Source organism: Euprymna scolopes, chromosome 12, assembly GCF_053919585.1.
Source record: "Euprymna scolopes isolate OS-2025 chromosome 12, ASM5391958v1, whole genome shotgun sequence".
In the NCBI taxonomy this organism is placed as follows: Eukaryota; Metazoa; Mollusca; class Cephalopoda; order Sepiida; family Sepiolidae; genus Euprymna; species Euprymna scolopes.
The window spans coordinates 36,187,741-36,211,596 of NC_136493.1; the positions used below are offsets into that span (position 1 = coordinate 36,187,741).

Sequence of the window (23,856 nt, forward strand, 5' to 3'; positions counted from 1 at the left end):
AGAGAAGTGAAAGAAAGCATAGAGGAAGAGAGGGGAATAGAAATGAGAGAAAGAGAAGAATATAAGAAAGAGAGAAAGAGTGAGAGACTAGAAAAAGTAAGAGAAAATGGAGAGAGATTAGAAAAAGAATTAGAAGAAAAAACTGACAAGTGAACGAAAGTGGAGAGAGGAAGATAAGTGCTAGAGACAAGAGATTGTGAGAGAAAGAATAGAACACGAGTGAGAGGGAAAATAAAGGCACAAATGAGAGCGAGAAGGGGAGAGAAAAAGAAAATAAGACCAGAACGAGAGAACAACAGAGAAAGAGATAGAGAGAGAGAGGGGGGGGATCACACACATCCACATAAAAATCTAACCATTCGAATCTATAGAAGAGAAGTAAACATATCAGCTGCCGAAAACATCATAAATGCATCTTCAAGTAGATGATTCATGCAGTTGACGATGCAGTAATTAGACCTGCATTGCATTTCTTTAGGCATATACACATATATGTGTGTGTGTGCATTTGCACGTGTGATGGAATGAATACGTTTGAAATATGTTCGTATCATGAAAATATTGACCCAGTTACCCACTTTCAATATCAGAATGCTGAACATGGTTCTGATTTGAGCTCACAACTGACAACTTGTCACCTCATATTAAAAGGGTTCTATCTACAATTTTCGGATGGTTTCAGTTATGGGTTACATCATGTTATAGAAGCAAATGTATTTAATCTATTTATATAAGGTTAGATATATGTTTAGGTTTATATAACTAAAGTAAGGCATATACAAAGGTTTATAGAACTAAAGTAAGGCATATACAAAGGTTTATAGAACTAAAGTAAGACATATATAAAGGTTTATAGAACTAAAGTAAGGCATATACAAAGGTTTATAGAACAAAAGTAAGGCATATACAAAGGTTTATGGAACAAAAGTAAGGCATATACAAAGGTTTATAGAACTAAAGTAAGGCATATACAAAGGTTTATAGAACTAAAGTAAGGCATATATAAAGGTTTATAGAACTAAAGTAAGGCATATACAAAGGTTTATAGAACTAAAGTTAGGCATATACAAAGGTTTATAGAACTAAAGTAAGGCATATACAAAGGTTTATAGAACTAAAGTAAGGCATATACAAAGGTTTATAGAACTAAAGTAAGGCATATACAAAGGTTTATAGAACTAAAGTAAGGCATATACAAAGGTTTATAGAACTAAAGTAAGGCATATACAAAGGTTTATAGAACTAAAGTAAGGCATATACAAAGGTTTATAGAACTAAAGTTAGGCATATATATAAGTATATGCACAATAGGTTAAGCATATACATATGTCTGTGTACAAAAAGTTAGCCATATACATATGTCTGTGTACAAAAAGTTAGCCATATACATATGTCTGTGTACAAAAAGTTAGCCATATACATATGTCTGGGTACAAAAAGTTAGCCATATACATATGTCTGGGTACAAAAAGTTAGCCATATACATATGTCTGGGTACAAAAAGTTAGCCATATACATATGTCTGGGTACAAAAAGTTAGCCATATACATATGTCTGGGTACAAAAAGTTAGCCATATACATATGTCTGGGTACAAAAAGTTAGCCATATACATATGTCTGGGTACAAAAAGTTAGCCATATACATATATCTGGGTACAAAAAGTTAAGCATATACATATGTCTGTGTACCAAAAGTTAGACATATACATATGTCAGCGTGTTACATGATAAGGGCTGTCCCCTTTTCATGTAAGTATAAAAATAGAGAGATTTAGTTAAAATGAAAATGAAATAGATAGACGAAATTCGAACCTCGTAAATTAGATTTAGAAATAGATTACGAGAGAGAATTAGAAAATGGAATGTAAAACAAACGATTGTTTAGCTTAGAGATAAAATAGTTTCAAGAAAAGAATGTGCGGTGTCAATTCTGTTATGAAAAATTCAATTGAGGAATGCAACTATAGAATAATTTAATAAACATGTTTTTAACATATTGGAAATATAGGTTACTGGGAATATAGGTTAAAATTTCTTTTGTAAACAAAGGAAAAAGTTTTGGACACGCATGTCCAGAACAGGTGAAAGAAGACATGTTTTAACATGTGTATGACGTAATGGAAAATGGGAAGTTCTAGATATAGTTAGAAACTTGAGCAGAAACTGGGGGAGAGTCTGAGGACGACAGACGACAGTCCAGACATGGATATTCAAACGTCTGGAAGCGAGACGATCACTTTTGAAACTTAGAATGTGAAGCTTTGAATTCTTGACTCAGAAAACCACGGCCGGTCGTGAGAAGAAATAAACCCATCATGTGTTTTTATAAACGTCGTCTTTGTGTTGCAATTCTACCAAAAGGTAAAGTGAAAATTATTATTATATGTATATATCTGTGTTATAAAATGTCTTTATATACACATCTTACATACACAATATGAACACTAAGACTGTCTACACACTGTCTTTACGCTATCTCCTCACTCAAAGAGCTTCTACACTTCTAAGTATAAATATTTAATAAATATGAATCACATTATAAAACGAACAATCTCTCTAAGATACAACATCTCTCTTCTAAGACTGCGCTTTTAATAAGACTCAACAACAACAAACTCTCTTAATAAGACTACTAAATATAACAAACACGTACCAAAAGTTAGACATGTACATATGTCTGTGTACAAAAAGTTAGACATGTACACATGTCTGTGTACAAAAAGTTAGACATATACACATGTCTGTGTACAAAAAGTTAGACATATACACATGTCTGTGTACAAAAAGTTAGACATATACACATGTCTGTGTACAAAAAGTTAGACATATACACATGTCTGTGTACAAAAAGTTAGACATATACACATGTCTGTGTACAAAAAGTTAGACATATACACATGTCTGTGTACAAAAAGTTAGACATATACACATGTCTGTGTACAAAAAGTTAGACATATACACATGTCTGTGTACAAAAAGTTAGACATATACACATGTCTGTGTACAAAAAGTTAGACATATACACATGTCTGTGTACAAAAAGTTAGACATATACACATGTCTGTGTACAAAAAGTTAGACATATACACATGTCTGTGTACAAAAAGTTAGACATATACACATGTCTGTGTACAAAAAGTTAGACATATACACATGTCTGTGTACAAAAAGTTAGACATATACACATGTCTGTGTACAAAAAGTTAGACATATACACATGTCTGTGTACAAAAAGTTAGACATATACACATGTCTGTGTACAAAAAGTTAGACATATACACATGTCTGTGTACAAAAAGTTAGACATATACACATGTCTGTGTACAAAAAGTTAGACATATACACATGTCTGTGTACAAAAAGTTAGACATATACACATGTCTGTGTACAAAAAGTTAGACATATACACATGTCTGTGTACAAAAAGTTAGACATATACACATGTCTGTGTACCAAAAGTTAGACATATACACATGTCTGTGTACCAAAAGTTAGACATATACACATGTCTGTGTACCAAAAGTTAGACATATACACATGTCTGTGTACCAAAAGTTAGACATATACACATGTCTGTGTACCAAAAGTTAGACATATACACATGTCTGTGTACCAAAAGTTAGACATATACACATATTGTGTACCAAAAGTTTGACATATACACATGTCTGTGTACCAAAAGTTTGACATATACACATGTCTGTGTACCAAAAGTTTGACATATACACATGTCTGTGTACCAAAAGTTAGACATATACACATGTCTGTGTACCAAAAGTTAGACATATACATATGTCTGTGTACCAAACGTTTGACATATACATATGTCTGTACCAAAAGTTAGACACATACATATGTCTATGTACCAAAAGTTAGACACATACATGTCTATGTACCAAAAGTTAGACACATACATTTGTCTATGTACAAAAAGTTAGAAATATACATTTGTCTATGTACCAAAAGTTAGACATATACATATGTCTATGTACCAAAAGTTAGACATATACATATGTCTATGTACCAAAAGTTAGACAATTACATATGTCTATGTACCAAAAGTTAGACATATACATATGTCTATGTACCAAAAGTTAGACATATACATATGTCTATGTACCAAAAGTTAGACATATACATATGTCTATGTACCAAAAGTTAGACATATACATATGTCTATGTACCAAAAGTTAGACATATACATATGTCTATGTACCAAAAGTTAGACATATACATATGTCTATGTACCAAAAGTTAGACATATACATATGTCTATGTACCAAAAGTTAGACATATACATATGTCTATGTACCAAAAGTTAGACATATACATATGTCTATGTACCAAAAGTTAGACATATACATTTGTCTATGTACCAAAAGTTAGACATATACATATGTCTATGTACCAAGAGTTAGACACATACATATGTCTATGTACCAAAAGTTAGACATATACATTTGTCTATGTACCAAAAGTTAGACATATACATATGTCTATGTACCAAAAGTTAGGCATATACATATGTCTATGTACCAAAAGTTAGGCATATACATATGTCTGTGTACCAAAAGTTAGGCATATACATATGTCTATGCACGGAAAGTGTTTGTGTTTCCTATAAGCTTTTTACGCAAATATTACACAAGTATAAATTATGTAGAATTTCTGCATGAATATAATTACACGTAATAGTAATAGTTAACTAAAGATGATCATCCCATATGAAAACCGAAAAATCTAATAGGGAATTAATTAAAATGAATGTTTAAAATAATATGCAAATTCGCTAGATCTTCTGCAGATGAATGTAATTCCACGATCTATATATAACTAAATTGTATTTTCTTTTGAAATAAACAGAACAAAGTGTTCTCAATATGAATATTAATGCACAGTAAAAAAAAAAAAAAAATTTATAGAGTAATATATATATATATATATATATATATATATATATATATATATATATATATATGAAAATGTGGCGTCAATCAGTATAATCAGAATCGTATCTTTCGTCTTTATTTAAAGACTTCCTGGGGATAATTTATTTCAAGAAAAAAGAAAAAAAAATCATATCAATAATCCGGACGAAGTCTTGAAATAAAGACGGAACGTTGATGAATATATAAATAATTTTGATTTTTCGTTTTTCAATCACATTGGACTATTATTTCTATAATTTTTATCATAAATATATACGATGGAAATTATGGAAATACGGCGCATCTTGTCGACAAGATGCACCTAGAAAAGGTCGAAGATACCATCGACCGAGATGCTGTGAGGAAAAAAAAACATTGAAGATGAGAACAGTAGTCTGAATGATCAAAAATTACCAAGGGACATACATTGTCCAATATAGGTAAAGGCGATAAAATTGCAGACAAGTTGAATAACCGGAGACGACGAAAAACAAAAGAGCTTAATAAACCATATACGAAATAATAGACAGAAACAACTGACGTGAAATTGGTTAGAGGTTCGCCTTCGAAAGAAGTGATACTGCGGTGAGATCAAAAGGAAATGCCGATGGGCGAGGAAAAGATCGATGTACAAGAAATTCAGGAAGAACAAGAAAGAATTCGATTGATGTGACCCCCATCTGATCGATACTGAACAGGACTAACTTCCTGATCAATATATATATATATATATGACTTTCAGAATGTGAGAGATTCTATATAATAAATGCCACAGACAAACAACGTCGCAGCCCACAAGTGCCATGACAGTCAAGGAACCGGAAGCCCAAGATTCGAGTTTCGCCTTCATTTGGGCTCATCAGTTAGACATATGTTCAGGTTTCGAATCCTGAGTTCGAATGTGTCTAACTGATGAGCCCAAATGAGGGCGAAACTCGAGTCTTGAGCTTCCGGTTCTTTGACTGTCATGGCTCTTGTGGGCTGCGACGTTGTTTGGCTGTGGAATTTATTATATATATATATATATATATATATATATTCTCGGTACATTTATCTCCTTATATAATAGTTTATATTTTATAAGAACATCTACATTGGGTCAAATGGCAGAATCCTTTTCGTATGGTGCTTTGCATATAAACTATAGCAGAGATTATACATAGCTGGACCGTAATTGTCATTCCTTATTTAAATGAAATCATTTCGTATCTGCCTTAAAACAGATTTTTATTTATTATACGAATATTAAAAATGGAGGTGTAATGATTCTAATTAAAACTTATATAAAAATAACCTTTCAACTTATGCATTTGAAACGATTAATTTATTTCCAATTTCTGCGGACCTGCTCCATCTTTAATATAAATCTCACCTGTCTGTTTAAATGTATGTATGTATGTTTGCATGTGTGGCTATAACTTTCGATAGAGGATTTTTCACAAGATTGGTATCGTCTTGAAGACCAACCCTTCGGACGACAAATATCGAAATATTGGCTAAAAACATTAATTCCTTCACCCTGAACTGGGCACATTTCGACAGGGAGGGGGTCGCGTTTTTCGCCGATATTTTCGAAAGTCATTCCCACTTTTCGATTGACTAGCCTTAATTTAACCTTTCGTCACTTTTGGATGGGTGCAACAGCAAAGACATCTTTTTTTTTTTTTACGTTCGTTTCCTCCTTTGCGGTACTGGCTCGAGCCTACCTGCCTACTACCACTTTTTTTTTTGCTCAACACACCACTTCAAACATCCGAAAAACTCCCGGCACCCAGGCTAGTCTACAATAAAACCTGCCATGCACATTTGAAAGTCGAACATATGCCTGATGTAGGGAAGACATCCCGAAATATAGCATCACACACACCACCTGACTGCCTGATACAAGAAAGAACACACTATATGTAAAATATTTTATATAAAAAACATAGTTATGCATATACACATGAATTGGATGAATAAAAATGAAACTGCAGAGTTGTTTCTGTCATTATATCTTAAGTTGCTTCAGTTTGAGTAGATCCGTCACATGTTTGCATTGTTCTGCCTTCTATAAACTTAAATTTCTTCCTATATACACGTTATTTCAATTTAATCTTTTTCCGATTTGAATCAAAATCAATTACCTTATTTTGATACTAGAAAATATATAAAGTCTCAGATTTAAGTGTAAGGTGTCTTAAGAATGTAGAATGGAATATATCTTGCATCATTTGGGTCTAATGAATATGGATCATATTTAATGTAAATCTGAAATATTTGAATTTTACAAAAGAGAAGTTGTGCCCATATTATGTCCCCCTAAAATCCCAGTAAATTACTTCAAAGAAACCTAAATTTAGAGAATCTTTATCAACTGATGTCTAATACCAATAGTTCAAATTTTACAAAACTCGAAGATAACTAAATGTTCATGAAGAGATTCCACCCTCTCCCTGGCTCTTCATATAAACTAAATTAAGCTTACTATAGCACATATTATCAACTCGCAACTGTCTTCCTAAATTCAGAATGATCTGTTAATTAGTTTAGGAGTGAATTTAATGCAATGAAATGTACAAAAACATAAACATGTCACTAGTACTATTACTAATAAAAAATAGTCTAACCCCTTCTCCTTTTCTTTCTCATATTTCCCCTCTACAGCGAATAGATAATATTACGATGGTTTTACTCCTCCTCCTCTTAAGCTTCGTCCTTTTCTTCCTACACGGGGAATAGATGGTACTAGTGCAGAGAGTGATCCGGACGTTATAATAACGTTATTATTTAAAAAGCCATTCTAAACATGGGGAGGGTGTTTTGTGCTTATTGTATACTTCAACCTTACAATTGAATAAAAAACATATCATAAAACTTTAATTAAACTTGGAAATACGATTTAAAAAATAGCACCGAATAGATAATATTACTATTATTAAAAGATGGCCTTACTACACCCCCTCTTCTTCATCCTTTTTTTCTCCTCCATAGCGATTAGATAATAATATTTCTATAAGATGGTCTTACTACTATTCCTTCTCTTCATCTCTTTTTTCCTTTCTCCTCCATGGCGAATAAACAATATTACTACCATTAACAATCGTTTGCGTTTTAGTGCATTAGTCTCCTCGCATAGTCTTTACTATATTAAAAACTAGCAGCTGCGCCACGTCGGCACATAAAATCGAGTACACTCAACATCAAGTACACTCAACATCGTCTGACCCTGTGAATTCGGAGTATAGGAAATTCTGAGATGCACAAAACAAAATCACTGAAAAACAAAAATACCCTCGATAAAAATAATGAGTAAACAGATAAAATGATGGTTAAAATTATTACGAACTTACCAGGTTTCGAACCTGGAATCTTTTGATCCATAGTCAGACACGTTATCCATTGCGCCACAAGTCCTGTCCGTATGTCGAAGGATGTTACCGCGACTGTATACAGACAGTGCTAAATTCCGTTGACATAGGCAGGTAACTTTTTCGACAATTGCACGAAACGGCCCCAAAACCCTTATTTCGGGCCTTTTGTGTGACTCGGCGTTGTTCGTTACGAACCATATATAGATTAGGACAATCTAGGGACTCACACCTTTCAGGGGAAAAAAAGAATTTTTCAATTTGGTGTATCCGTTCGAAAGCTTTATTGGTATATATATACACACACACACACATAAATAAATAAACATAGAATTTTATTAATAGTATAGATTTACACTAGGTCAAGTGAAAGAATCCTCTTCGTTCGTCCGTTTTTTTTGTTTGTTTTTTATTTACATTTAAACGATAACACAGATTTTACATAGCTGAACCTTAATTATTTTCCGGATAAAAACTAATAGATTAATTCGTATTTGCTTTGAGTCATGGCTGATCTTTGTTTTATGGATAAAATGAAATTTAAACAAAATTTTAGTTTACTTAACGCCACATATTTATAACGAATTATGAAACTATGTATTTTCGACTGAAATATAAAAGCATTGTAAATTATTCGGGATAATACAGAAATATATTGGTTAGTGTTTGGCTTTTACAGCATATCAATCCTTTTTCTGTTATTTTATGTCGACAGTTTACTTATTTTCTGTATATTAATGTTTTCTAGATTATTTTTACTAATGGTTCACCACTTATCAAAGGCTGAAAAATTTGATAGCTTGCATTTTGTATTTCTAAGCTTGCGAAATATCTCAAATCAGAAAACGCTTCAACCGAACTAAAATTGACACAAGAAATCCTAAAATTTAAACCTTTTTACTTTGCATATGGAGAGAACTAAATAACTAATTATTCAAACAAAAAAAAAGCATGCCTCAAAGATTATTTGCCTTTGTATTTTAAATGCCATTTTTCTTTAAAACTTCAATTGTTTTAATAATTTTGTGAGATAGTTGTAAAAGTGAAGAAAACTCATACTAAGTACATACTTAAAGTTTTTTCTTAACCATAAAACCAATTTCTTATGCATATATTTAAAATACATAGTAAATCAACGATTTTATTTAATTCATAAACGGGGCATGTTACTACTATTCCACGTCAAAATCGACTTGTACGCATTGAGAATTCAAATATTGCTCAATTCTCTCTAAAGCTTTAAAATTAGGAACTCAACTATGGAGTTAAGGTCATAACCAAAATCATTCTTTGCTTAGGGTTCCACCTGCCAATTGTTTTAACACAAGTTACTATTTACCAACTTATCAACTAGATTTCTACTATAAGAATCAACACTTCAGACAGAAAATGTACAAATGAAATAGCATTAAAACAGAAATCGGTTTATCTTTATTCAAGAAACATTCAAAGACAAAAGTAATTAAAACAAAAATTCAGTTTTAAACTAAATTAAATTGCAAAAGATCAAAACCACCGAATAACGGAAAAGAGAAGACCAAACATAATTAATTAGATTTTAGATCAAGAGCTAAATTTACTCACACCTCAAGGAAGCTGGAAGGTAATACAATTAAATTTTGTAGACATATAGCATTCAAAACTATATATTATAAATGTGTGTGTATGCTATTAATGTTTGTGGCGTGTTATCAATGTGCGTAGTTATAGTATGTGCAATCAATGTGTGTGCGCGTTTTCAAAGTGTGTACGTGTCTTCTAAGTGTGTACGTCTTAGCCAAGGGTGTATGTGTTAGCAAAGAGTCTATGTGTTAGCAAAGTATGTATATATTACTCATACGGCATAATCACGTTGGACATACCGGTTCTCATCAGATCACCGAAGTTAAGCAACGATGAGCCAGTACCAGATGGGTGACCATTTGAAAATTCCAGGTGCTGTATGTGCTCCCCGCTTATCTCTGCATTGTTTCCAGTTGTCCTGGACTTATCCTTGCCACTGGACTCCGATTCAGGTGAGGTGTGGTTGAGGATCGTGCAACCCTTGCCACACAATTACACGCACAGCTGCCCCTACAGGGGGTATCCTTTGTCTTTTGAGACTGAACGGAGGCATCCATCGATATATCAGCAAAGTGTGTATGTACCATCAATGTGCATATTCGATTTACCATTAGTTTAACATACTGCATTCATTCGATGGCTTTTAGAAATTGATGTTCAAACTAACCTATCTCTGGCCAGGTCTTTATTCATCCTACTTTTTCTTATATCCTTCCTTATCTGTTCTTCCCATGTTTTCCTTGGATCTCTCTGCTAATTAACCTTGCTACCTCAACTGTTCTAGATCCACTTATTCATTTAATCCATTCTTTACTCCCTGTATTCAGTTTTATCTGGTTTAAATGCTGAAATGCATTGGACGGCTTTTAAAAAAATGACTTCGGAACTAATCTATCTCTGGCTACGTCTTGTTTATTCCTCTTTCTTTCAAGTTCACTTTTCTCATTTCTTCCGATGTTTTTCTTGGCCTTCATTTGTGTACGTAACCTGTCAAATTAGCTGTCCTACACCTACTCACCGTTCTTTCAATGTGGCTATACTATCAAAGTCTCCTGTCTTGCATAGCTCTCCCTATATTGTCGAGGTTTAATCTTTATCTGAGGTCATCAGGTCTATGACCGTCTTTAAAGACTCATATTTCACGCCCAATGTATCACTTTTAAAGCTTTTCTCTCCATGCAACGCATGTCCGCAACACTCGCTTGTTAGATTTGACTCCCGTGCATCATCACACTTTGTACACATGCCTGATAGACTCTTTTCGTGTTTATGTTCTGCTTATTAACTGTTATGAGGATTCGCCCATTCACTCATAATGGACTTTTCTAACCATTATAAAACGCAGAGAGTTAATACTTTCGTTATCGCAACTTAACGCTAGACTACAGACTGTCTGAATAGTCGGAAATACTGACAACCTTTCTTTATATTCACTTTCTTACACAATATGTTCTTTCTATCTAAACCTGTTGTGCGCATATTTCTTTTTAACCCTTTCCTAGGACCACAACAACTGGCGATGTGGTTTCGAGAACTCATGAGGGAAAACCGAATTTTGAAATATCTCAGTGTTCTCACAAAAACTGGCTATTTGGGTTCAAGAACGCCCGTTGAAAAGTCCAATTTAAAATATCTCTGTGTTCCACAACAACTGGCGACAAGGTATTAGGTTATTGCAAAAATAATGTCGTTTTTATATATATATATATATATATATATATATATAGTTAAACGTCAAAAACGACTTTATTTTTGCACCAACATAATATTCAAACTAACAACGTTGTATTAATAGGATCTACCTCAACAACATCGACCTTGCAAGGCAGTATTCGAACGAGCATATAGTTTTCCAAAAGCATTAACAACGAATCATTCAGAAAGTGGAACAGGAGAAAGTTTTAAGGACCCTCCTGTAACGCCTGCCACCCTAATAGATGTCAACCCCCACTACGCTTATGTTCAACTACCTTCTGGTACTGAAACCACTGTCAACGTTCGAGACTTAGCTCCAAACTCATCAAATGAAGAAAACTCTAATAATAATCCTACTACTTCAGAGACTTTATTTGAACCTTCTACTAATGAAAACATTAGTCATGAGGAAGACAAAAATCAATCGTCTGATCTTGAGGAAAATCAGATTTCACTAAAAAATAATACTGAAAATCAGCATTCCTGCCAATCTGTGCGGAGTTCGTCCAGAGTTCGACAAATAAGGATTTTGTGACTAAATACTGAAAAAACTGCAGTTTGGGTTCATATGTTATTTGTAAATAAAATGATTCTTATGTGATTGTAAAAAAAAAAAAAAAAAAAAAAAAAAAAAAAAAATTTGTCTATAATTAATTACCCCTTACTTGAATACTTTAGGACGGGGAAAATGTTATGATTTAATTTGTTGTTAAGAGTTATCCCCCTTGGGATTGACATTCATAATAAAAGCGCCCTCTGTTTCATTTTCCCGCTCGATCCTTTCAAGAGCGTACGTGTATTTACAGTTAATAAAACCTTTCTAAAAGGCAATTCTTTACTTACTGATACTATTCACTTCAATTGTTTTCTATGAACCACTAACTCTCATTTTAATGCATTAACTAAAAAAAAAATAAGATTGTTTAACGTGTAAAAAGCTATAAATGAAAAATCCGGAAGTTGATTTTTTTTATTGAAGTAAAAAGTAAAATTTACCTCAAGATCTACATCGTGTTGATATGAAAGAAAATGAAGCAACGTGGAAATTCTAAAGTATTTTTTACACATTCAAATCCATATTCATGTTTTCTTCTCTCTTCTTAAAAGAGAAAAATAAGAAACAATGAAAGATTTAAAATCAACTTTTGCACAAATATTGAAATCTCAAATGGATTTGCAACAAAAAAAAATGAAGAAAGAATAATGCAAGCATAAAACAGGTCGTGTGGATCAAATATTAGATAGAACAACAGGAAGAACAAAAAATAAAACAAACAAGGAACGAGATGCTGAATTTGCCAAATATAAGATTTAACAACAAAAACAGTAAACCAGCGAAAAAGGAGTGCAAAGACAACAACAAGAGATAACAAACGTTAACAAATAAATACTAAGTCACGGAAAATAACATAGTGTTCTCACAAAACGCAATCTGGAACACTATTGCCAATTTTATTTACGCCTAGGAGGATGACAATGCTTTCGCTTCATGTTTTAGAAGGTATGAGGACCTGTATAACATTGATTGTGCCGATTGTTTGGACTCCAAAAAAGGTCGGTTTATTGCTTCGAAAACTGGGATCCACAGAAGACAACGAGTTCGTGGACTATATTTTACTATAAAAACCGTGTAACTTAACTTTTTATGAAGCCGTAAAATCTAAACCAAGCAGTTCAGCCCCAAAACGTCGCTGTTTCATAAGAGGTGGACATTCCTGAATCATACCAAGAAAGGTAAGGAGGACTATTTAACAATTGCATCAATAGTCAACAAATATTGTGACGATTTTAAACTAGCTAAACTGAGTGCTCACAATTTCAAAACCTGATATTCTTACAAGGATTGGTATCGACAAAGACTCTGAAATTCAACACAGTTTTAACTAAATTAGAAAGTGGACAAAAACTGACTCAAGAATCCATCCTGAGCCCAACTCTCTTCCTTTTCTCCACCAATGATTGCTCAAATAACATTTTTCGTTGATCTATATGAAAACGACACTACTATCTATGGCAACACTTCAAAGGCCAACAACAACTAAGGCCTCTCTGAGTTTCTTTCCTCCGACCATGAGCATGTGATGCAATGGGGCAAAAGGTAGCCGATTAATTTTCATGCATAAAAAACAAACTTTTTTTTTCATCATAAATGCTCTGATCCTCACTTGGCCCCAATTGATATGAATAGTTGTAGTCTAAAAGAAGCTTTCTAATCTGACAAACCTCTGGGTCTGATTTTCACTCTTGACCTTAAATGGAAAACCTGTATCAAATCTGTTGCCAAAGTCGCAATTGGGTCCTTCTACTGCTCCAGAAGGTATCTCAATCCACACGCAATCCTCTACCTGTGTAAGAGCCAGATAGTCCTAAAATGAAGTACTGTTGCCACATATGGTCAGGAGCTGCTCAGATCAACCTATCCTGCCTTGACAGAGGTAAAAACTAGTTTCAAAACCTAATAAGAGATGCCCTTTTCTCTTTCCTGGAAACTCTTTCCCACAGAAGAGACGTTGCGATCCTGTTCCTGCTCTATCGTTATTTTGATGGTAAGTGCTCGTCTGAGCTTCAATCGATGGTCCCACCTTGCCAAACCTAACTAAAAAAACACTCGTCTAGCCACAACCATTATCAAGAATTCCCCTTAATCCCTATTTGTACCTAAATCTAAACGCAAACTCCATGAACAAAACTTCTTTTCTAGAACTGCCTGCCTGCCTGTGGAACTCTGTTCCACTGGCCTGCTTTCCAGCTGGATACAACAGTCTTCAAGTCCAATGTTAACAAGTTGTTGCTGAGCGGCCCCTTAATCAAATTAAACCCAATTTCCACCACTAACAATTACTACACTGTTGTCCCGATGACCACTATACACTCATTAACCCTTATCCTCGAGTGGCCTTCGGGCTTTGATAAGTGTTGACTCCATTGTTAAAAAAAGTAGTTTAAACTAGTGTTGGGACGATTCCTAATTTTTATACGATTCCGATTCCGATTCCAGGAAAATATTGATTAACGATTCCTATACCAAGTACGATTCCGATTCCGATTCCTAGGGAATTATTGTTTTGAAATATACCAGGTAGTTTTATACTTATGGTCGGTAGTTCCCAAATATGTTTCCTAACTTTGGAAGAGATATTTTATGTCTACACCGTCGTGTTTTGGTTTAAATAAAATTATTATATAGTAAACTAAACGGAAAACTTAGCAAAATTTATTTTAGAGAAAATTTATTTTACTTAATTGGAATACAGAAAAAAAAACTCAAAGAAAATAGAATTTATCCTTCAGAGAAAAAACAAATAAAATAGAATTTATATAACAGAACAAAAACAAGAAAATTAGAGAATAAATACACACGATTCATTATTTTGGTCCTCATAATTAACAGATTTAATGAATTAAATAAAAAAAATATAGCGGAAGAGAAAGAAAATATATACTAATTAAATATAAAAAAGATAAATATTTAATTTAATAATTTATAAATGAACGTGCGTAATGAAAAAAAAAACAATATACCATGTGACATGGCGCCGTAGATACAAAATAACATTTCCAAAGTTAACGACCATATATGAGAAATACCATTAATCGAAAGTTTTTGTATTTTATACCAAAAAGGTAGGTATAGCGAAAAGTTACAATTAAAGGAATTTCAAAAACGATTTTTTGTTTGACTATTGATAGTTGTATTTGTGACGGCAGTTCTTCAGACATCCATAATTCACAAAGAGTAGTTAATACCTATTATTTTTTCTTACTTTTTCATTGCTTTTACACGTTTTTTCTAACGTGAAGAATAAGTTTAGCCAAACTAATTTGGAAATAGGGTATATCAAAGGAACACATATAAAAATGATACCACTATAAAAAACAAATGAAATACTAGATAAAATTGAGCAAACATAATTACCAAAATTACAGAAAAAATTTAAAAAAAATGGTGAAGTTTGTTGAGTGAAAGGAATTATTGAAAGAAAATTAATTGAACTAATAGAAATGTTAAATAAAAAAAATGTCACATTTCAATATTTTTTTAATAATTAAATTCTCAGGGTTGTCGAAATTAAAAATTAAGTGATTTTTTTTATTAGACTTCTTTCGAAGCTTGTTACCTTGAAAAATACATTTAAAACCCTGTTTTTTTAAATAAATTGAAAAATAAACGCAATTAAAAAAATTTAATTGATAATTGAAACTTTAAAAACATATTAAACATTGAAAAATTACTTATCTCACAAATTAACGTCCAATAAAGTAAATCCAGTCTTCATACAAGAATTCGGTTATAATAAATATATCTTTCCCAAACTTAAAAATTAAATCTTTTTTTTTTTTTTTTTTTTTTTGGAGAGAGAGAGAGAGAGCTTTAAAATCGCCGGGGAGTGCCGCCTAAAATTTTAAAGAAGTAAGTTTAGGAGTTTAGTGCCTTTCAAAGACAGTTATCATAATTTATTATCATCATTTAATTTCCTTTTTTTCCTCCCCCCACACCTTTCCACGTGGTTCAGTAGTTAACCAGTGCTCCTGTTGCTGTCAGTCAGCTATCTTTACCTAAGTTTTAATTTCTAGTTAAAAGAATTTTTCATGAATAGAATCAGCATTTTTAAAAATTATTTTTTTAGTTGTATATATTGTATTTACTCTTTGAAGTTAAGGAGGGTTAAAAAAATTGGTGACACCTAGATGGTGACGTAGGCAAAAAAAAAAAAAAGACACTGCGATTTCGACCCTCACTAATAAAACTGCTCTGAGTGACTAGTTGGTAATTTTTTGTTCCTTTTCTTTTTTATTTTGCTCCTCCAATTTATTTGGGTGCTTCATAGTTAAATGTTTTAACATGTTGGTTGTGGTCATGTTAGATGGTTTTATTCCTCGTGATATTTTAATTTGACAGACTTTGCAAATGGCTTTCAACTCATCATCTTCATCAACTTCAAAAAGTTTCCATGGAAGACTTTTTTGGGACTTTGGCGTTGTGCGTTCTATCCCAACCATTATCAATAGACCAGAGGTCATCTCGTCAGCGTCAGACAGGACCAAACTATTTGCAAAGAACTTTGCAGCTAATTCTACCCTATGCGACGAAGGCCATCAACTCCCCATATTTCTTCCTACAACACAGAACAAGCTAGGTAACATACAAATATCCGTGCATGAGGTCGCCAAGCTAATCAAGAACCTAGATTCTAGTAAGGCAACTGGCCCTGATGGCATCCCAATTATAGTGTTAAAAAAGCTTCAACCAGAACTTGCTCCAATACTTACGAAACTATTTAAGCGCTGCCTTAAGGAGAAGTGCTTTCCGACCCCCTGGAAGACCTCATCAGTTTGCCCTGTGTTTAAGAATTCAGGTGATAAGTCATCTCCCTCTCAGTACAGACCAATAAGTCTCCTGTGTGTTATGAGTAAGTTGCTGGAATCCATATTAAATAGAGAAATAGTCAACCACCTCAGCAGGAATAACCTTCTTAGTGACACACAATATGGTTTCCGCTCTGCAAGATCTACCGCAGATGTGCTGACGGTTATATCCCACAGGATTAGTGAATCTCTTGACAAAGGCTTCCTTTCTAGGCAATTCTTTCTAGGGCAATTGCTCTTGACATATCAAAGGCCTTCGACAAGGTATGGCATAAGGGTCTACTTCACAAGATTTCTAGCTACAGTATAACTGGAAATGTTTTCTCAATCATTAAATCATTTCTCTCCGATAGGCTCATAAGAGTAGTGGTAGATGGACAAAAATCAGAGGCCTGCAATTAAAATGCTGGAGTCCCTCAGGGGTCAATCCTGGGCCCAACTCTCTTCTTGATCTACATCAATGACCTCCCTAAACACATACTTAAATCATTCGTTGACATCTATGCTGATGACACGACCATCTACGGCAACACATCAAAGGCTGTAAATGACAAAGTTCTCTCTGATTCTCTCTCCTCTGATCTCGAGCGCGTGGTTCAGTGGGGGAAGATGTGGCTGGTTACCTTTAATGCATCCAAAACCAAACTCCTATCCTTACATCATCAACGCTCTGATCCCCAGCTGACATCAATTGTGATGGATGGCTCTCGTCTGGGTGAGGCCCTGTGTTTTGACAAGCTTCTGGGTTTGACCTTTACTCCTGATCTGAAATGGAACACGTACATCAAGTCTGTTGCCAAGGTCACTGGAAAGATGGTGGGATCCTTCTACCGCTCCAGAAGATATCTCACTACTAATGCAATTCTCTATCTATATAAAAGCCAAGTATGTCCAAGGATGGAATACTGTTGCCATATCTGGGCAGGAGCTGCCAAAAACAGCCTATCCTGCCTTGACAGAGTACAAAATAGTCTGCGTGGTTTAGTGGGGGATGCTCTTTTCTCTACCCTGCAACCTCTCTCCCACAGAAGAGACGTTGCGAGCCTATCCTTGTTTTATCATTATTTCCATGGCAGGTGCTCGTCTGAACTCCAATCCCTGGTCCCCCCTCGCCAATCTTTCACGAAAAACACCCGTCTAGCTGAATCCACTGTGAAAAATTTCCCCCACTCTATATCTGTGCCTAAATCAAAACGCGGATTCCATGAACAAAGCTTCTTTCTTAGAACTGCACGCCTGTGGAACTCTGTTCCGTCTGCCTGCTTCCCTCCGGACTACAACTTGGATGTCTTCAAGTCCAATGTTAACTAATTCCTAATGAACCGCCCCCCCTAATTAAACACTTCATCAAATCTCCACACTAACGTAATGTACTTGCAATAACCCTTATCCCTGAGTGGCTTCCGGGCCTTGATCAGTGGTGATCACTGTGTAATAAAAAAAAAAAAAAAAAATCCGCTAAAAAAGACAAAAAGAAAAAAATATAAAGGGATGGGGCGGTAAATTGTACCAACCGGTAGTTAACAAAAAAAAAAACTTATAGAATTTAATTTTTGAAACTAATGTATAAAAGTTTACATAATGAAATGCAAATATGCATTTTCTTTTGAATTTCTTTTTTGGTTGACTGTGTTCAATTCACACATGGTTGATGCGGTTCAATATTGCTAAACTATAAGTCTTAAGTAAAATTCTATTTATAAATACGTTTTAAAATGAAATTATTTAATTAATCGTAAATATTATTTAGACATAAAAATTAATTGATTACAAAACCTTTTAAAAATATATATATTAATTTCTTTTTCGTTCGGCAAAAAACTGCGCAAAACACTTTTAATTTTCAATTTAAAATTCTAGAAAAAAGATTATATTATTCTGCTTTTAATATAATCAAATTCAGGGTTTTATCTTTCTGGAGAAAAAAAATTAAAAAAATGGATTTTATTTCAATGAAATTAAAAAAAAAAAACTTGACTGAATTGAAGTAATTACCCTTGAATTAACGAAGGGTTTATTTAATAACTTTAGGTTTGGAAGAGATAGGTATGGGGTCGATTTTTTTTTAAACTTCAGTAGAAGGGGACAACTGTCAAAACTTTGCGAAATAATACAACGTGATCAATTTCATTTTAGAGATATTTCTTTCAAAAGCCTCCTTTTAAAAAAAGAAAAAAAAAGTACATTGTTCTATTAAACCGTTTACTGTTTAAATAATTTGACTTTGCTCGTTTTATTTTAAGAAATATAAGTTGAAAAAGCATTTTCATTCAGTATTAGAAGATTTGTCAGTAAAAAAAAAAACAATCGCCAAAAAGATAAACGTTTTTTTTTATTTTTACTCGCAATGTAGAGCCCTGCATACTTCTTTTCAAGTTAACTCTTTTGTAGATCTGAATGAATGAACGTTGTAAGGGAGGGGCACTAAGCATTGCCCTGTTAATAATGAATTTCTTTGGTTTCTTTTTATAACATGCTACATTTCTCTCTTGCGGTTAGAAATATCAGGAATTTTTTTTCTTTTTTTCAACATCAGACTAAAAGAATCGTAATGAAGGAATCGGAAAATTAAGGTATTTTTTAACGATGCGATTCCGATTCCGATACCTCCCAAAATACACGATTCTTACGATTAACGATTCCGATTCCGATTAATCGTCCCACCACTAGTTTAAACCATCCAAATAAATCGAAAATCGCTCTCGTTTCTCTACCACATACTTCGACATATGCTGTGATCATAACCCTGAAGCTGCTAAATTCTTATGGGATTTTCCATCTCTAACTTTATGCTTATTGTAACCTCACATTCAAAACTACCATTTGCATACCTAACCTCTTGTAACACTGAGCGATAAACGTTAAAGGTCGCGGCCACAGTAGAATGTAAGAAATATTTTGTATAAGTATTAAAAATGGTTTTCTCTTATTTTTATTAATTATCTATTTTTTGTATCACATTTCGTTTTCATGGAAATTATTTCGGACAAGGCATAAAGCCACGATGTAAGTAGTTAAAAAAATACTACTTTAAAGTAAAAAAAAAACTTTTCAAGGATAAGTATTTGATGAAATAGATTATGACGCAAAAAACAGCAATTCTCCCCTCTTGGTCGGAAACATCGCCCAAGGAATGCGAGGACTAAAAGCACTAAATTAGGAAAGCAAAAGTAACGAGGCTGCTGAAGGTAAACAAAAGATTAATTTTCAAACTTGAGAAAAACATGCTTAAAATGTGTCAACCTTATTTGAATAAGTGAAATCAAAACAAGATAGTGGTCGAATTTGACCTGATGTGGTGTGATTTTCTTTATTCAGATACTGTTGAAACATTTTAAACGTGTTTTTTTCCAGTTTACAAGCGTAATACTAACCGAATTGTGATTCAAAATGATTCCTCATTTAATAATAAGTAAGAAAAACATTAAAACCATTTTTAAAGAATATACTGAAATTTTCTCGAATTTTGCTCTGGTCGCGACCTTTAATGTTTGCCCACTGACTGTCTTCGTAGGAATCGCTTATAAACGAACAGTTTGTGTGAGATATTAGTTCATTCATGAACGCCAATTGATCGGTGTCTTACTTTTTTATGATGAACAGTAGAGAAGGTATTATTGAGTTCACCGGGTGCAGACGTACATAGACTTTTTTTATGAACTGAAGGTTGTCTCACTTTGGAATAAACATAGTTAATATAAATTCATTTGCGTTGGTTTACAGCTTCAGAGATGGGAAAGCGAGCACAACGAAGAGAGGATAGAATGTGAGCAGTAGGCAGAGAGAGAGAGAGAGAGAGAGAACGTAAGAGTTAGTGGGGTGGGGATGGGGCCAAGAGAACACCAAGGATGAAGCAAGGGAAGTAGAGAAAGAAAAGGCAAAGGAGAGAGAAAGAGAGACAAGGAAGGAGGTTAAAAAAAAGCGAGTGAGAAAGAGAGAGAGAGAGAGGAGAGAAAGTGCATACGAGAGAGGAAGAGGAGAAGGAAGAAAGTGGACACGGGGGGGGAGGGTGAGAAAGAGAACCTGAGGAATGGAGAGAGGAAAGGGAGAAAGAGAAAACGGGAGGTGAGAGGGAGGGGAGAAAGATAGCCTGAGGGAGAGGGAGAGGGCGCAAAGAAATAAAACACGAGGAAGCGAGAGAGGAAGGGGACAAAGAATAGGAGGTAGGAACAAGGAGAGTGTAGGGAATGAAGAGAATATGACAGAGGGAGAGGAGAAGGGAAGAAAGAGAATAAAACGAAGAACAGAGGAAGAACACTAGAGAAAGCGTGATATAGAGTCCAAGGGGAAAAGGAGAGAAAAAACACGAGAGAGAGAGAGAGAGAGAGAGAGAGAGAGAGAGAGAGAGAGAGAGAGAGAGAGAGAGAGAGAGAGAGAGAGAGAGAGAGAGAATTGTTCTTATTGCTCGCATCCCTCTGACTCTTTCTTTCGAACATTCTGCTCCTTACTTTTTTATTTTATCCAAGTTTGTCCGGAATCTTTGGTGTCATCATATATTAGCGCTCTAGGCGATCGCCTTGTCCACCTATTGTGTAGTACCGGTCTAGGGTAAAACCAATTATCTTGTCAATTTCGTGTAATTAATTTTCCTGTTTTCACAAGATCTTAACGCTTTTGGATTGTTCAAAGTTCATAGCAGACTCTAATAAACTTTTAAGACATCTCCAAGATTATATATATATATATATATATATATATATATATATATATCGGTTGTATCGATTGGTTTCCTAGATGTAAATCCAATGAAACTCCAGTTATCATTAAAGATTAAAGAGAGCCCAATGCAAAGCTAGTGTATAGTCTGTTTATTAGACAAACATTATTGGTTACATATGTGCATACACGTTCCAGTGGAGTCCCTAAAAACGAATGAATGAATAATAAAATAAAAAACAAGAAATACAAATATAAAAAGTAAATTAATAAATAAAAGTAACATTTGTCAAAAAGGAAATTAAAGTCGCCACCAATGAAAGATATACTACCATAAAAGCAACCTAAAATATGGGAAGTTTAAATCAAGGTCAATAAATAACCGCCAAGCTAAACGAATCACCTAACATCTGCCTACTAATGACAGCTGAAACACGGGAACCAGTATTGCCCTTCCCCCTATTATACCTAAAAAAAAAAAAAAACCCTACTACTCACATTCACGAAGTATACACCCCAACTCTCTCCGGAATATAGATCGCACCCACGTCTTATAGAAAGTTAACACCCCTATTAATTTCGATTTTTTTTTTTCGTCTGATGAAGTGTTGCCTCTGAATTGGGACTCCAGTGAAATATGTGCGCACATATGTAACCATTAATGTTTATATATATATATATATATATAATTATATAACAGAAGCTCCTGTCGAATACTGACATATGAGATTCAGGCAAATAAGTTGTCCAAAATCCACAGAAATGATTGGCTTATAATTGTGACGCTTTGTATAAGACCATCCATACGTTTTAGAACCACTTCTAATCTCAGACAGCGCAAATGATTTCCATAAGAGATTAGTCTTCTTCTCCGAGATGCGTGTTTTAACGAAGACTGGGGGTTCATCTGTCCTAATGGTTTTAAACGCTCCCTCCCTCATCCCCTCAGATACTAACCTGGAACTTTCTATGTCTCAGTGCAATACATACAACGCCTAATATTCCCATATGGTCACCCATCTGATACTGGTTAAGCTACACGTTGCTTCATATACATTACTTATTATGATGTAATGCTTCACCAGGAACAGCACCTTACAGCTGGATGTAAGGTATCTCACATTCTCTACTTTTGTGTGTCATTACTGAAACCGCTAATCTTTTTAAAAACACACACACACATATATATATATTATATATATATATATATATATATATATATATATATATACTTTCATGGGTGGCCGGCGTTGCCCGGGGTGCGAGGTGTATGTTGAGCAAAAAAAAAAAAAAAACTACAAAAAAACGATCAATTGTTTTAACTTTGACCTCTATTATAACCCCTTAACCTTTATTATTAAGGGCTCTAATCAAGTTATTAAGTTAGATTCATGTCCAAGGAACTTATATCGAAAATTTCAAGTGTTTAGACCCAAAATTGTCGGAGGAGTTTGGTAGAGTTCTCAAAAGGGCAAATCGTTGAACTTTGACCTCTTAACAGCCAACTTTCTGGCCGAAAACCGATCACATAGATTTTCCTAAATCTCAGTACCCTGTATATCAAATTTCGAGTCTATAGATAAAAAATTGACAGAGTTATTGCGTAGAGAAATGTACTCACACAGACACGTTCACTTTTATAGATATATATAGATAGATTGATAGATTTGTTTAACAAAAATATATACGCATACATAAATATATATGGAAACAAGTTTGTGTTTACTATAAACTTTTTTCGCAAATATTATGCAAGTATAAATCATGTAGAATATCTGCATGAATATAATTACAGGTAATAGTTAACTAATGATGATTATTCCATTAAAAAACCGAAGCAACTAATAGGGAATTAATTAAAATGAATGTTTAAAAGAATATGCAAATTAGCTAGATCTTTTGCTAGTGAATGCAATTCCACAACTAAGATATAACAAAATTGTATTTTCTTTCTAAATAAATAGAAAGGAGGGGGTTTAATATGAATATCGAATACACACGAAAGAAAACCGCATTTATAGGAGTGTTTATATATATATATATATATATATATATAATTAGCTACATATCAATACGATAGCTTGTATGTTATTTTGTGTATCACGTCGTTTATATATTTATTCTTCCGAGTGATTGTCGTTTAATTGTTGTGACCTTTCATTTCTAGTAATAAATAATTTTATTAAGCATTCTTCATAAGTTTTGATTTCGGTTTCGATTATAGCTGATGGCACTAAAGTCATATATTTTTTTAAATAAATAATTTTAACAAGAATTCTCCATAAGTTTCGGTTGA

The 23,856-nt window shown here is 33.7% G+C and overlaps 1 protein-coding gene and 1 pseudogene across 1 annotated transcript in view; one reads left to right on the plus strand and one right to left on the minus strand.

The window, feature by feature from the left end:
• LOC145291250 (uncharacterized) overlaps window positions 1-23,856 on the minus strand; it is a 1,874,965-nt gene that overhangs the window by 415,040 nt on the left and 1,436,069 nt on the right. The gene's annotated exons all lie outside the window — the stretch shown is intronic.
• On the plus strand, window positions 10,114-10,226 carry LOC145291673 (5S ribosomal RNA; annotated as a pseudogene).